General features: G+C 36.6%; 1 long non-coding RNA gene across 1 annotated transcript; it reads right to left on the reverse strand.

The window, feature by feature from the left end:
* Positions 1 to 680: 680 nt before the first annotated feature.
* Positions 681 to 16,011, reverse strand: LOC115435678 (uncharacterized). Its single transcript, XR_003937727.1, has 3 exons — positions 16,000 to 16,011; positions 1,627 to 1,635; positions 681 to 775 (listed from the first exon to the last, which is right to left on the reverse strand). It is a non-coding gene; the product is annotated as an uncharacterized LOC115435678 (long non-coding RNA).
* Between the last annotated feature and the right edge of the window lie 515 nt (positions 16,012 to 16,526).

The following is a 16,526-nucleotide window of genomic DNA, read 5'->3' on the forward strand; positions in this document are numbered from 1 at the left end:
GAGGACTGTCGGCTCAGATCTGCTGCGCAGCCACATTCCCCAAACTGCACACACACACCGAGGCCGCAGAGTGGGTCAGTAGGACAATACGGTGTGTGTGTTTGTCTGGGTTTCAATTTTATTTTGATCTATAACCCCACTGGGGATCTGATATTCAGCAGGATACAGGGAATGGATGATTGCACACTTGGCAGCACTTTTAATGGGGATTTTCATTGTGGAAGTAGAACCTGAACTATTCACCATGCCTCCATAAAAACACATATATCATATTCTGCTGCTTTAATCCACATTTTATTGTCCAGGGTGCTTTTCAGGTACATTCACATTCCGCACAGGGACTCACAGTATCGCACAGAGTATATATTTACACAGAGCAATTCTTCCTGACATTTGAGTTTCCAGCAATGAATCAGCAAGTAAACAGGTACGGACAGCAGCCAAGCAGATGGATTCACATCATTATTAGGTATACAGCTGAGATTTGGAATTTACACACAGCTTGGCCAAATGCACTTACGCTTTTTCACAATTCCAACCTTTAATTTCCTCTTACTGGTTGTTAGTCCCACTATCAGTAAACTGTATTGTAAATTCGATTGTCACATTGTTCCATTATTTATCTATATTTAGGCTAATAATCAGGAGGTGACACCCTGTTAGCCTTTCCAGCCATCTGTCTCTCTCAATGAGAAATCTGGAATCGTGGGGCTTGAATCCAAATATGAAGGTGGGACTAAGAGGCGCAGAGTAAACCAATCACAGATAAGACGGGCTTTTGTCAGAGAAGCTTGAGAATACAGGGTGTAATCTATAATTCAGTCCTTGTTTTTGAATCAAACAACCTACAACAGTTGTAAAGAGATTTGCGGACTTGGAACTGACTTTAACTCGCGACAAAAAGAAGTCGGTGCTTATGACACATTGCGAAACACCCGCTCGCCAGACTTGTGATTAGTCAGTATAGAATAGATAGTGCATTTTCACAGCGACTGGCCAAGTCCAGACTGTTTTCTCAGTACTGAATACACTGAGAAAACCAGATGACTGCCCAGGTTAGTCTTAAGTATCGTCCAGCTGAAAGATCATTTGCGTCCAGGTTTAGCTTCCTGTCTTCAGATAAAAACATCCAGTTAATCATCTTTCAATCATCTTCTTTATAAAACCATCAGCTTCACAACGTGATGCTCCAACGTTATACTTCATGTTTCTTCCATACATCATTATATATATTTTTTGTCTCCTCTGACCAACAAGTGACATTTCTATCATATTCATTTGCATGAATCCAAAGTGTTTTTAGTGACAGTCCCGTTCTATATTAAGCCTCGTAGTATCGCACGTTTTTAATACAGACTGATGCTTCCTGTCATTTGAGTCTCCAGTAATGAATTGGCACATAGACTGGTACTGACTGCAGCCAGTCCCTTGTGCCAAATTGGCAACCGTTCAGTGTATTAATTTACAGCAAAAGTTTCCATGATGTATAAGTGCAATGCGATACCTTTCGGAGGAGGCCACCAGTCGGTTGTGTAAAGAAAACAGTGAAATACTCCACATGTGTTTAAATTTCTTCTTAAAACCCACCTGTTCTGCTTAGCTTTTTAATACTCGTGCAATGTTGACATATTGTTTCTGTTTTTATGTTTTAACTTGTTTTATTTGTCTATTTTTATTTGATTTTAATGTTTTTATTAATTTTTTATTGTGCTTTTAGTCCTCTGTACTGCACTTTGGTCCACTGTGGTTGTTTTAAAGTGCTTTGTAAATAAAGTGGGATTGGATTGGATGACAGTCCTATTTTGTCCCATGTTAAACATTCTAGCTGGGACTTTTTCATGTTGCATTGTGGGCTGGCTATATTGTCCTGTGGTGGCTGACTAAAAGCCGCATGTCTTAGAAAACGTATATGAATCATCATCATCATATAGAAAAATTCCCTACATGTAACATCCTCTTTTGTAAGTGCTCATATTGGAAAATGATGAAATATTCTGGTCTGCTACAGGAACATTATGTCTTTTTTCTGTCTTTTATGCTGTTCTTTTTCTCTGTTAAGAAAATAGCAACCCATCTTTGGAAAATAATCTGTTGTTTTTAAAGACAGCGAGCCCATCACAGACAGCAACAGAACAAAGGAAGCTGACACTTGAAAGGACGTAAATCTGTGCAAAAAGTTTAAAACAACACAGGCTAGAGATGCTGACAGAGCGTGAAAATGCCTGGTGGGTACATCCACCATATCTGTGTGTGTGTGTGTGTGTGTGTGTGTGTGTGTGTGTCCATGTGCGTCAGAGCTGACCTCGTAGCCTTTGGCGAAATGTAAAATGAATATCTACCTTATCAGTCTGAATACGCAAAGACCTTCTTCCATTATTTATATTGATATAGTTGTTTTTATTAAAGTCTGATGTTCTTTATGGTTGTAGAGCAGCCAGATTAACTTTTTTGTGGCTGCTTTATTTGTACAAGGTTCTTCATATACAGTTTAAGTACATGAAATTATCCATGAAGCTGCAGGATCAGCTCCAGACTGGAACATATGGAAATGGTCATATTTTTCATTTCATCGAGCAGCTACGTACAAACCTCCAGCCGCTCAGACATGAAGCTGAGCTGACAGAAGAGATGACAGCTCTTTTTTTGGTTGAAACATCTGTTTATTTGGGTTTAGCGGTGGAAGTTTGGAAGCTGGCAGCCTGCCACAGGTAAACTTTTTTGTGTAAAGTGATTTATTAGACGTAAATGCAGCCTGTTGCTAGTAACAGATTGCAATTCCAAGATTCACAAATGAAAGATTTTTTGCTGTAGGAATAGACAACAAACTTTTTTTTTTTTGGGCTGTTGCATTAATACTAAAAATGCAACTGTAACAAGTAACTCATTATTACTATCCTTATAAATATTTTCAGGTAGTAATTATATCCAGCTCCAAAAAAGGCCAGAAATTAAACTGAGATTGAGAGTTGCTGCTGTGGAAATCATCTCATCTTGTCACATTATTATTAACAGGCAGGTTTTCAAAACACTTTAGAAATAAGTTCAGGTTTCATGGCCTCTGATCATGAATCTTTTGTCTGAATCAGGCTTAAAGGAGCTATATGTAGTATTTGTACTTTAAAATATTCAAATATGACTTAGAAGTATCATCAGAATCTTCAGGACAGAATCCTGAAATTAGTGATGTAGTCTGTTTGAAAATAGAGCTAAGCTAACAGAGCTATGATGTAAACTATCAGTTTATGCAGTTACAAAGTGAAGATTTTGAATTTATAAATGAAGGTGAAAACTAGATAATACAAAATAAGTGGCTATGAGTTGTAGTTTGAAGAAGAAAATTTGATGATACTATAATACGGATGTGTGTAAGGAATACTTATATACTTATACTTATATACTTTATTTTGTGTGATGGTACAGTCTGTGGATACATAGTGTTGATTTGTTGGTGATTTTAGTAGTAGTATGTGTGATCTGGTTCATGACTTCTCCCAGTTGTTGATGGTTTGGAATATCTTCTCAGGATGCCTCTGACCTCTGTGTGTTAATAAGTTTAAATGTAGCTATCCTCCAAATTATTATTTTTGTATTTTAATGAATATGTGCAATTAGTGAGTAACCAAATGTATTTCTGTCACAATATGGTTCAACAGTGGAGATGAAAAATTACAAATGGCAGTACAAAATGTCAAGTAAATGTCAAAATCGTGGAGATGAGAGTTTGTGATGAGAAAGCTAATGCCGGTTAGACGTCACACAGTTTGTTGCTACAGCCTTACTTGTTTTCGGTGTAACCAGTAGCTTAGACACTAATGATAGATTTAGTGTGTCAGCAGTGGACATATGCTCACAGACATGCAAATATTTCCGCCCAGATTTGCAACATTTGCACACTGACTCCCATGCAGACATTGTTAGGCTTAGTGTAAATGTGCTAGCATATGTCAGTGTGTGTTTATCTTGCAGTTAGTGGGCTGTGAAACCTGAATGAAACTCCCTGCTGTAAATTAACATGAGCAAAGCTTTTCCAGACTGGAACCTGACGTGCAAGGCCTTTACTGTGGGCTGAGACGATTTACACACGGCTCAAGTGGAAGAGTCTTCCTATATTTGTTTTTTAAATCCGCATTCCAGAAGAACAAGAGTTAGAGGAAGATTTACTAAGCGAACATGTGCAGGGCAGTAGAGGTCAAAGGCCAACCTGGGTTTCCCCTCTGTTTCAGGAAACTGCATTTTCAGAATCTTGTGGATTTGTGTTGAGAGGCAGGTTTGGTAAAGGCTGGTGAAAACGATGGGAAAAAGACGCTAAACAGAGATAAGGTTGGGAAAGGAAGACGGACAGGAGATGTTATCTCCCAGTGGTGGAAGACGTCTTCAGCTCGTCTACTTTAAGTGCCCCACCTGTTTTATGATGTTTATGCAGCTTATTTGAGTTTCATGGTGCAGAATAGAGTACACGTAACCGCATCGGGACAATTCTTACTTGGAAGATTCCTCTGTGTGTGTCTTAAAAACCAAGTTTAAAAGGAGCTTAAATGATGCACAGTTTTTTAATGAGGTCTCTGGAGAAGATGGAAAGCCACACTGTGAAAATACTCTACTACAAGTAAAAGTTCTGCAATCAAAACCTTACTTAAGTAAAAGTATGCAAGTATTATCAGCAAAACTTATAGAATATAGTGTGAGTAGAAAAATGGTCGCTGTATGTGGTGGTTTTAGAATTATTTCCCTGCTGCATTAATGCATATGTTGCATTTTACTGCACTATAAGTTTAAGGCTGTGCTCATTTAGGGTTTATTACATTCTGTTGCATCATATATAAGATCATTTTATGTATGTAGCATTGCTTTCCTGTACTGTATCCCATACTAATATACTTCAAAGATGCAATGAATATGTAAAAAAGATCCAACAGGAGATGTTTAATGACTCAGTCTTGTTTTTACATATTATTTATACACTACTTGATGCCTGCTGCATTATTTTGTTTTAGTAGTTTTAACGATTTTTCAGATTTTTGTCAATTTTATTTGTTTTTATCACATTTTTTTCACATTTTTATCCTTTTTAATAGATTATTTTAGATGAATACTGTTTTATTTTAATTCATTGTATTTCAAATTTCTCTCGTCTGTCTTTCTTTAACACGTATTGTCAGAAATAATCGTGTCCTTGTTTACCTTTACAGAGCTCTGAGGTCACACCAAACAGCATGAACAAGTTTTCTATTTACGTTGGGTTACATATATAGGACAAAGTCATTCATTCCATATTTGTCAGTGTACATATTTACCTAACCAATCACTGTCACATACACTTTTGGCCTTCAGCCAATCATGTTAAGGCATTTTCCCCAAAACCAAATAAGAAAACACACCAGCTGATGCTTACCAGTCAACCTTTTAATAGCCTGGAGTACATTTTCATGTAATCGGTGTCTCTTTCTCCTGTTCCATATTTTATCAGATTTTATTCTTTATTCACTGCAATTGTTATTTGAATGAATATTTCACACTATATGCAACATGTTGTGCTTCCATCTGGTATGAAATGTTCTTTATAAATAATTTTACATGCTTGCTATTAAAATTTAGGATGTTTCTATGAACCTCAGTGGGTTTTCAGTTTTGGGGGTATTTCAGTGTCCAATACGGTCTGTTATGGGGTATCTATAAACAGATATGTCAAATACCTGATCAGTAAACATCCATATCTTTTACAAATAGGGGTATTTCCCAGTGTGTGAGACTCACATATCTCTGAACTTTTCATGAGCTCAGAAAAGTTGACAGATCAGACCTGCGTTCATCTTTGCAGCAATACATTTTCCAACTAATTCACAAAGGTTTTGAGAGTTTAAAGCAGAGGTCTCAAACCTGTGGCCCAGGGGTCAAATCCGGCCCGCCAAAGGGTCCAGTCGGGCACGTGGGATGAATTTGTGAAATGCAAAAATTACACTGAAGATATTAATCATTTTAGTTCAGGTTCCACATACAGACCAATTTAATCTCAAGTGGGTCAGATCAGTAAAACACTATCATAATAACTTATAAATACTCACAACTTCAAATTTTTCTCTTTGTAAATATAAACATTTTCATGTCATTTTACTGTATTTACAGTAAAACAAACTATCACTTAACAAAAACACGAATAACCTGAACAAATATGAACATTTTGAAATGTCTGAAGTGCAAGTTTACTAATATTGTGCTTGTTATTAAATGTTTTGTGTATTTGTTGATCCACTATGATCTGCAAATTGTAATTTACATGTGTAAATGATAAACTGAGACATAAAATTGTTAAAATTGCACTTAGTTTTTTTAAGAAATTTCAGTTTTTCATGTTATTCACATTGTTTTAAAGGTTAGTTGGTAGATGTAAACATTTTTATCCCATAATGTTACTTTTTTTGTTCTAAAACATTGAGGAAAGTTTGGAGTTGACATTATTTATATAGTATTATGTTATTATTTCACTGGTCAAATTTGGCTTAATGTGGCCCCTGAACTAAAATGACTTTGACACCCCTGGTTTAAAGGCTTCATTTTTATTTTTGTAGTAACTTGTCAAGGAAATTCGTGATTCACCATCATTTATGATATTATTACTCTATGTATTTTGCATTTTTCAGTGAAAATCTGGTATTTTCCTGTATTTAATTTCCTGACCAATGTAGATTTTCATAAAAGCTCGTAGGAAATTCAGAGGTTATTATATCATAACAGAGAAAATTGAGGAAAAAGTGACATTTTCAGCAAAATACACAGTATCAGTAACTGAACGTAAAAACTACAAACAGTGCCATTTCTCAAACTACTGGAGTTGTTTACATGTATACTACGGAGCCTCTGAATATCCAAATGGGTTATATCTGATGACAATGAAACACTGGTAATCTGAATTTTACCTGAATTATATCATTGTATTGATAAGATTAGTGGTTCAAAAGTAATTAAATATTTTATATCAGTAGATGTAGAAGAGGGAGGATACTTGTCTCAAAGTATAAAACCATCATTCTTGAATTTACTACATTTGGAGTGGTTTTCACTGGAGAGGAGAGTAATAGAATTATGATCTGATAAGAAATTAAAGTTGTTAGACAAATTTAAAAAGTGCAATATTTGCCTTTGAGTTGTAGTGAAGTTGAGGTATAAGGCCACATAACATGTAAATTCTCAACTAAGTGCCTCAAATTCCTTCTTAGGTTCACGTCTGGAGTCAGATCCACCCACTGCTTTATCAATAACACATCCACATGAGGCTCTGTCAGATGCTCCTTTGTGGATTTGCCTGATTCTATGCTCCTATTGTCTCCAAAGCAGACGCCAAAACCACAAGCGTATGGCTCAGGCAGCCGATCAAAGCCGAATAAACTGACATGGCCTAAGGATGTCGATAATATTAGCCGTTACCTCAACACTCTTTGAGCCAGTGACATTCTTTGGAATATGACACAAGGCAGTAAATCCGCCTGTGGACAGCTCGTGCTTCGTTGACATTTTTATGATCAGGTCTGATTGATGGGGCTACAAAAACACACAACCCAATACAAAATCTTACAAATTGCAGCAAGACAAAGTGTGTGTGAGTGTGTGTAGTTGTTCAGTGTGTGTGATACCTCCAGAACGTTGTCCACAGGACTGCGATTTGGCCACAGCTGTAGTTATTTTTGTGCGTCGGACCAGCTTTTCTTGGATGCTTGACAGCAAACCATCAAAATAAGTTGTTGTTGTCCATTAGCGGTTTTATGCATCTCCAGTTGTGCCTTATATTGCAGTCTGGATTTACATGTTGCTGTAAATGTCCCTGTCCATATGGGCAGTTTATGTGCGTGCATTAAATACTCATTTTGAATGATTCGGCACCACCTAGATTTATGTCATCGGTCAGTGTCGATACATTAAAAACTGAGGGTCGCATGATGGGTGGATGTCTCACATTACTCACCATGAATCTAGAGAGGACACCTGTAGTTTAGTGACTTATCCTTATCTCAGGGTTTGACCTCTGCGTAGTATTTATCTCCACCAAGAGGATTTTGTTTTTACTATCATCTGTCTCTTTGTCTGTCTACTCACAGTCTAACATGTACAATTTTGGACAAATGATCCAAAATTCTGTGCTAACATGCTAATATGTATGCTACAACAGTAAGATTTTATATCTGAAACTATAATACAAAATCAGTTGTATGTGGGTTGCATATTATTTTCAAGAAAATTACATGATGCAAGCCTGGGACACCTACCAGCATGTATATCCCATAATGCAATGCAGTCATGGTGTCAATAATAGAGAGCCAAAGTTCCTGCCATCTAATTTTAAGGTTAAGGTCTGGAAAACATCTAAATATTATTATTATTATTATTATTATTATTATTTTTTTTTTTTTTTTTTTTTTTTTTTTTTAGCTTTGAAAGACTTATATTAACATAAAAAGTCAGTGTATCTCTGTTAGAGGGGTACACCTGTGGAATAATCTGGACCAAAACTTTAAAACATCTTCTTCAATTTGTGCATTTAAAATTATGAATAAATCCAGTATAATAACAAAATATAGAACATTATCCGAATAAGTGAAAATCCAGTTATAGAAGAATGCATAAAATAAGATATTATTCTCTACTACTTATTTGTAATTAATTAATTAATGCAGACTATTGTGATTAGGAGATATTATCATATTTATTAATGATTGTATTTGTAGTAAAAAATGAAAGTGCATATGAATATTATAGTTTATATTAAAAAAGGTTGTTTATGCAAAACGGATTGTGTGTGAAGTGACTAAAAAAGTGTATGTGAATGGTTTGTATGGATGCTTTGTGTTGTTGTAAAAAATAGATTTTAAAAAAGTGTGTTAAAGCAAAGGAGGCGGAATTAATTTAATTATCAGTTTGTAAAAAGGGGCTGGGAGTCGATAAGGTATACTTCTTTCTACTCCTTTTCGAGCACCGAAAAACTTTGTTTGACCATGTTGTATGGTTATTTGTTATCTGATGATTCTATGTGCTCAAAATAAAACTAAACTAACTAACTAACAAACTAATTAACATATAAATCGCATTTAACCCAAAAAGACTCAGTGCTACTTTTATGTCAGTCCCCAAATAATTTTTTTCTATTTTTTTTAAGAATATTACAATTTTCTAAACATGCATTTTAAAAAAAATTATTGTATCTTGAAAACTCACCAGATTTTATTCTAATTTACCACATATATTTAGAGTTTGAAGGCCTGATGCCAAGAATGTTCAGCTTTAAAGACTGAAGGTCATGGTAGATGATGCTAAAAAACCCCTCATATCTCAGGGTTTTGTACCAAGGTTACTTTCACATTTTAACTGAGGTTAATTGACCAGATGTGTATTGATCAACTATCATGGAACCAATAATCACCACTGTCCCTCTTTGTTCAAATGTTTCGCTGCATGAACTAATATGTGCTTCAAATATCTAACTCTACAAGTTATAAGTTCCATTTTACTATTAACCTTATTTTCACCTGATGCATCATCCAAAAGTAGGTGCAAGTTCAGCGAGATCCAGACTGAGACTGGTGTGCTTAGAAATACTTGGAAATAACTGATCTGAAGCCAACTGCACATTGTGAAAAGGAGGAACTCATAGTCGGAACTTGGGTCATAAGAGAAACATAAAGCTGTTGTACAAAATCCCCTGGCGTTGACCCAGTATCATTCTGTACTCACACTGGTAGCGTCACCTAAGTCAGACTGTTATTTTCCTGTATTCTTACTTCTCCTTTTGCCAGTTAGGAGGTGAAATATGCCTCAAATTGTTTTCCTAATGGTCTTACAAAATTTAATTTGTTGAAACTTGCAGGAACCCCATTGAAGCAAATCCTAGATATCCAAAATACTGGCACTGAATTTTGAAAAACATAATAATTGGAGGAAGTTGTGGTTTTTAACATTTGGATGGAAAATCGGAATGAGATCATTAAAAACAGAAATAATGTAACTGAGAAAAAGCATCATGTGTGTTGATACTTTCATCTCAAGCCAAGCTCACAGGTCGGTGTGTATATACTCCAGAGTTCAGTACAGTTTCTGACAACTTTTTCTGGATACCTTTTTTACAGGACACATGGCAAAATCCGCCCCTCCGCCCACCTCTTCATTCAGATTGCGTTTCCTCCCCAGCTGTGCCCCACCCAGAGAGGGTGAACCTGGGGTTAGGCCTCCCTGGAGCTCCTCACCACCAGCCCTGGTCACCAGCAGGTCAACCTCACCACTAGACCCAGGTCAAGGGCTTTAACAAGTCCATCCAAGCCTGGAAAAACACCCTGAGGGCTGGGGAGAGAGCCTGGGAATCTGGCCTGTACCTGCTGCGTGGTGGAAAACCGGCATCAACACGGCATCTTAAAAAGTTAGTGAATCTTATCTTTTGGGAAGTGAAAAAATGTAATAAGTTAGACAACTTCAGAGAGCTACATCTTGTTTCAAGGATTTCATGGTTTTATAGCATTTTGGTATTTAATTTATCCAACTAAATATGTATTTTTGAGGGAGATGAATAGTCAAAGTGGTTCTAAGTCTGGGTGATGATGTGGTCCTGACCAGTCCTGAATGCAGCTGCAGATTCAAAGCCAGCTTATGAGGTATTTTCATCCAAGTGCAGCATTTTTTCCTGATTTTGAGAATAACAATTTTTACATTCCACCGGCCTGGTCAATCACTACCATGTGGTTTTCAGTCGGCAAAAGAGGTCAGAGAAGATAGCGGGTTTGTGAGCAGCTGGAAAAAATGTGCCGTTTTGGAAGTTATTGAGTAACATTTCTCCCTAAGTGACGTCTGGGAGAAGACACCCGAGTGTAAAATGGAAAGATAATGGATCCTCAGCTGACTCCCAATGAATGAAGAAGAATTATAACTGACTTTCCAGAGTGGAATGTCTTATATCCACAGTGAACACTTAACCCCCACCATCCTGACCGTAGGATTGTATCCCTATAAAGTCAAAGCAGGTCTGGTTTTCTATTATCTTATGACAGAAAGTAGACTCATTTTACACATGCACCCTCTTATTTCAGGCAGTGGTACTTTTATCTCGACAGTTTCCATTTCAGAGAAGACTTGAAGATAATCATAACCTGTTTGCATTTGAGCCAAAGTCTCGAACATAAAAGCTTCCAGGTTCTTTTGACTGATGGCAAGGAATACTTTTCTCTCTTTATCAGGGCTTTTCTCTCACAGGCATGCACTTTGTCAGCATTCCTGGCTAATTAAAGGTTAAATTAAGGCGTTTTTTTTTTACAAAAGAAAGATGTTTTCTTAGTGGTGATAAAGTATTTCCTAACACTGGTGTGCATTTAAACAAACTAAAAGTACATGTTTTATCTGATTAACTGCAGTGCAACAGGCATGCATGTCCTTTTGTAGCACCACCAAACTAATAATCTTTATTTATACAGCTTTATAGTCACAAAGTGCTTCATAAATGCAGTAAAATGAACCAGACAATTCATAAAATCATTACATAAAACAGATAAAACATATGCAATTAGGTGTCTGAAACCCAATAAAGTACAATTCAAGGAAAATCCAAGGAAATGAATGTTATTTGCCCAAAGGAAGTATGTAATATGGCTCATGTTAATTTAGCATTCCTGCACCTCACAAAAAGCGTACCACAAAGAGACAAATGTGACTACACACACAAACACACATACACACCCATGTACTCAAGGTCATACCTACAAAACACACCCTCAAATTACTGTTTGGCTTAGCTAGCAAGGCGTAGGTAAACCCACTCAATCTGACCGTTGTCATAGCGACGGCCTGTGCAAGTGGGGGGGCTAATGAGGGAGTCAGTAGCCTGTCTAGCCAAGTGGGATTTGTCAGTCATTCGTTGGTTGGCGTGAATGTAAAGAATGTGGGTGAAACACACAGAGGAGGACAGTCTGAGGAGAGAAAGAAGAAGACGAAGGAGAAGGAGAAGGAGAAGGAGAAGGAGGAAGAAAAGGAGGGTGGAAAGCACCTGAAGAAGTGTGAGTCAGGGGAGGAAGAGGAGGAGGAGGAAGAGGAGGAGGAGGGCAGAGCACAGCTGCAATAACACTGTCTGGTAATCCAAGGGGGAGCTGCTAGACTGTGTACATACAAACGCACACATATACACTTAATGTTCATACATATGCTCTAAAAACATTTTCTCATCCTCCAAGACTTTACTTGTGTCATACCTAAACCGGCGCCTCCTCTCTGTCAACACAAGCAACACCAGAAAAGAGGCTGTTCATGTCGTTAAAGGTACGGTATACAGCAACGCAGGCCGGGTCAGCTAGTGCAGCCCGCCACAGGCATGGCCGCAGCCGCCGATCCACACCCCCACATCTGGCAGCCCGGGATCTGGCCTTGGCCTCCGTTCACAGCGTTGCGGTGGTCTGCTCCCGGCTCTGGGTTTCCCAAAAGCATCTTGTGTTGCGTCTTGTTGAGATGGCTGTCGGGGAAAACAGCGTTGTCTTGTCAGCGTTGCAGCGGTTAAGGCCTTCCTGTTTCTGTGAACTCGAACACAGCAGAGGAAACATTGTTTTGGAGAAATCATGCAACAGCATAGATGTAGACAAGCTCATGATTTAAGAAATAGGACCAACGGCCCTGTAGCTCACTGCCATGTTCTATGAAGAATCAATAACAGCTTGAATTTGAGGATGTCAGGTTCTGCTGCTATGTTAGAGTCCTGTGGTCTTGATGCATCTTCCAATAGAAGTGGGTGGTACTTTCACAGGACTAATTAAATGAAAGTCCATTTATGACTTCCTATCAGTGCTCAATAGTAACTATATTGATATCTCTAATCATTTCCATGTGATACGCCATCAAAAATATGGCCCGTTGTAAGTAAAGGCACATTTTTCATTCATTCATTCATTATCTGAACCTGCTTTATCTTCACTAGGGTCACTGGGATAGATACATTTCTCAAAACTACGAACGAACTTTGTAGACATTGTCCCAAGGAAGCTACACATAAAATCTGAAATGAATCCAACCAGTCGTTTCAGAGAAGACTGTTGAAATGTAGACCATGAGTTTGACCCTTCAAGGTCACTCAAAGTCAAAGGTCATGGATCCAAATGAAAGTCCACACTGACTTCCTATCAATGCTCAAAAGAAACTATATTGATATCTCTAATCATTTCTGTGACATAAGCATCAAAATATGGCCCATTACAAGTAAAGCCAAATTTTTAATATTTAAAAATGCATCCATTTTTTTTTTAAATTCAAAGTTTCTCAAAACTATGAACAAACTTTGTAGACATTGTCCCAAGGAAGCGACATATAAAATTTTAAATGAATTGAACCAGTCGTTTCAGAGATGATTATTGAAATGTAGAAATTGATGATCATGAGTTTACCCTTCAAGGTCACTCAAGGTCAAAGGTCATGGACGCAAATGAAAGTCTGCAGTGCTAAATAGTAACTATATTGATATCTGTAACCATTACTCTGTGTTTCTCTGTGCCCTGTTTCTTTTTTTTTATGTTTTTATGTTTTATGCCTGTAGTGAAGCACATTGAGTCTGCCTTGCGCATGAAACGTGCTCTATAAATAAAATTGAGTTGAATTGAATTTCTGTTATAAGCCATCAAAATATGGCCCATTATAAATAAAGGCAAAATTTTAGTTTTTAAAAAAAAATCGTAAAAAATGCAAAAATCTAAATTTATCCAAACTGTGAACAAACTTTATAGACATTATTATTTTTTTGTTTTGTTTTGTTTTTTAATGAATCCAACCAGTAGTTCAGTCAGAGATGTTGATGAAGTTGAAGTTAATGTTTGAGAAATCGAAAGGTTACAGTTAGTAAAACCTTGGCTTGTTGTAAATGGACTCTTTCCTGAGTCCAGCTGGGGGTTGAATGGGACATGTTTTCACTCTGCTGAGGAAATGACATCATGTTACTCTCCTTGTGAGGTCAGTCACATTTTGCACTTGACTACTGTGGAGAATCGGCGTGTGCTGTCAGTGCAGGAAGGCAGAAATAGCAGCTGGATACAACACTGAATAGGTCTGTCAGTAGCAGTGAGCGGTGGATGGAGATTTCAGCCACTTATCATTGTCATTTACTGTCACTGCTCACGCCTGTTTAGTGACATGTCTGCATACTGGAGCTGTTTAAAGAACTCTTTGTGCTCCATCAGGGGAATTTCCAGGATCTGTATAGACTGGACTGGTGCGTGGATCGATACTGACACATCAATATTTCCCCCTGCAACACTTATCGTTTTAGGATTGATCCTCATATCCAATCTAACCTTGGTAATTTGAGGTAAATGGGAGTTAAATCGTCAATACAGGACACAGGAGAAAATAATAGGATGTCTGAATCATACTCCTACTGAGTCAAATACTAACAACAGTTTTTTAAATGTGATAAAATAAATGAATAAACCAGCAAAATAGTCAGATATGGTCATAAAGTCAGTCATGAAATAAATGAATTTCACAATAAATAGCTATATAAACATCCCAGCTGCAGTTTTAGAGTTTCCTTCACTCTCTTTATTTCATTGTTTTATGACTGGTATATTTCAATGATACTAATCCAAGACAAAATAATTACATAATACAGGCACATATAGAATTATAGCCTACTAGGAATAATTAACTTCTGCAATAATTAAAAAGAAAAGAAAGCAAAAATCAATATCCAGTCCCAATAACATTAGGATTAAAGGTCGGTAAATGACTATTAGATGAATTTTTATTTGCGCCTATGCTTTATTTAAGCATAAAAGGAAAACGGTGGTATCAGAAATTACAAATGCATACAGGTTAGAAGTAACAGAGTACATATATTTCATTCTTAAATGTTTCAGGTTCTGAGTAATAATTTTTTATTATTTTACTTCTTGCATTTTAACAAGAATAACTGTATTTTCTCCTCCTTACATTTCTATAGCATGCATTTTGTTTTGGTTTTAATGTATTTTAGAAGGAAAATGAGCATTTTTTATATATATATATTTTTGCACCTTCCCAACACAAAAACTGATTTTAATTGATGTGAATGAGACAATATTGCATAGAATGGAGTATAGTATGTCATGCTTGGCAGATGTTAACAACATAACAACACAAAACAGACAAGAGATGGACACATGAAGAAAGAAAAAAAAGAGGCGTTTTCTATTTAATAAAATGTCAGAGACCAGGAATATGTTTTATTTTTGCTCTTTTTACTCATTTCAGAGCTTGTACTTATATATTTTTATTTTTGGAAAGAAGCAGAATTCCCTAAAGTGTCTGTATTTCAGACTCACATTAAGAATAACACAGTATCATGAAGACCATAATAAAAATCACCATCTTGTTTCTTCATTTGGAGTCACCTGAGGTCTTCACATCTCCTTCCCTGTATGAATAAGTGTAGTTGGCTTTCCCTCAGACAGGTTTGTGGTACTTTCTGATTGGTTGACGTTTTACTGTATCCTTCACCATGGTTACCTCAGCTCATGCAGGTGTATTAACGTTCCTGTACATTTTTGGCCTTCCCTTCACACCATTGTTCCTGTTTTTATATTTAAGGCATCTTCTGCTGTCCAACATCATTCCTATCAGACGACCCTGTCAGAAACCTTCCTTCTGCTTTCGTAAAGGTAAGATCAGCTGTTGAACTTCATATTTTCAAGTTTTCTTGTCATTCACTGCGTCATTAACCTGTTGCTATAACATCATGACTATTGGTTCTATCTCATTGTGGTCTTTATGAGGTGCACATTCATTTATAAGGAGCATTTATTTCTGTTTTTTGAGCCGACTGCCATCCATTTGCAGTATATTCCATATTTCAGTATATATAAAAGTATTTTCTTTTGTATTTTTTTCTTCATGAGCCAGTTGGTGTTTCTGTGGTGCAGTCATTTGCATACTCCTGTATGGGCTGATTTGGTTTTGGCACAGTTTAATGTTTCTGTTGTGGGGTTTCTACTGGCTCCTGCTTGCTCTTTCGCTGACCACCAGTGAATACAATACTCAGACTTGGTTTTGGGTCGTGCATATCATCAAGGAAACCATCGCTGAACTCCTGTGTGCTGCTAATTTGGTCATCTTCAAGTGAAAGTTGTGGCACAAAACAGGAAGTGCTTTTTCATGTGTTCATGTGAGAGTAATTTTAAGGCTACAGGAGTGGAAATCAAAGAAAAACAACAAAAACTGATAAATTTACACCTTTATTCTACTCTCTACTCCCTGTCCCAATCAAAAATTTAACAGTTTAACAGTAATTATCAGGCATTAGAGTATAGATATGTTTAGACTAGGAAGGTTATTATTATTATTAATTATTATAATTATTTAAGGAGAAGGGATGGGAATTTATAAATTATACTTCTTCTCACTACTTTTTTGAATATGTATTATATGTCTTACGTTTAAATTTTTTGTTTGTTTATTTATTTATTTTTTGACATTCATATTCAAAATAAATACATCAATCAATCAATCAATCAATCAAAAAAAAAAAAAAAAGATAAAATTATAAACCA

Source organism: Sphaeramia orbicularis, chromosome 2 (genome assembly GCF_902148855.1).
Source record: "Sphaeramia orbicularis chromosome 2, fSphaOr1.1, whole genome shotgun sequence".
Taxonomy (NCBI): Eukaryota; Metazoa; Chordata; class Actinopteri; order Kurtiformes; family Apogonidae; genus Sphaeramia; species Sphaeramia orbicularis.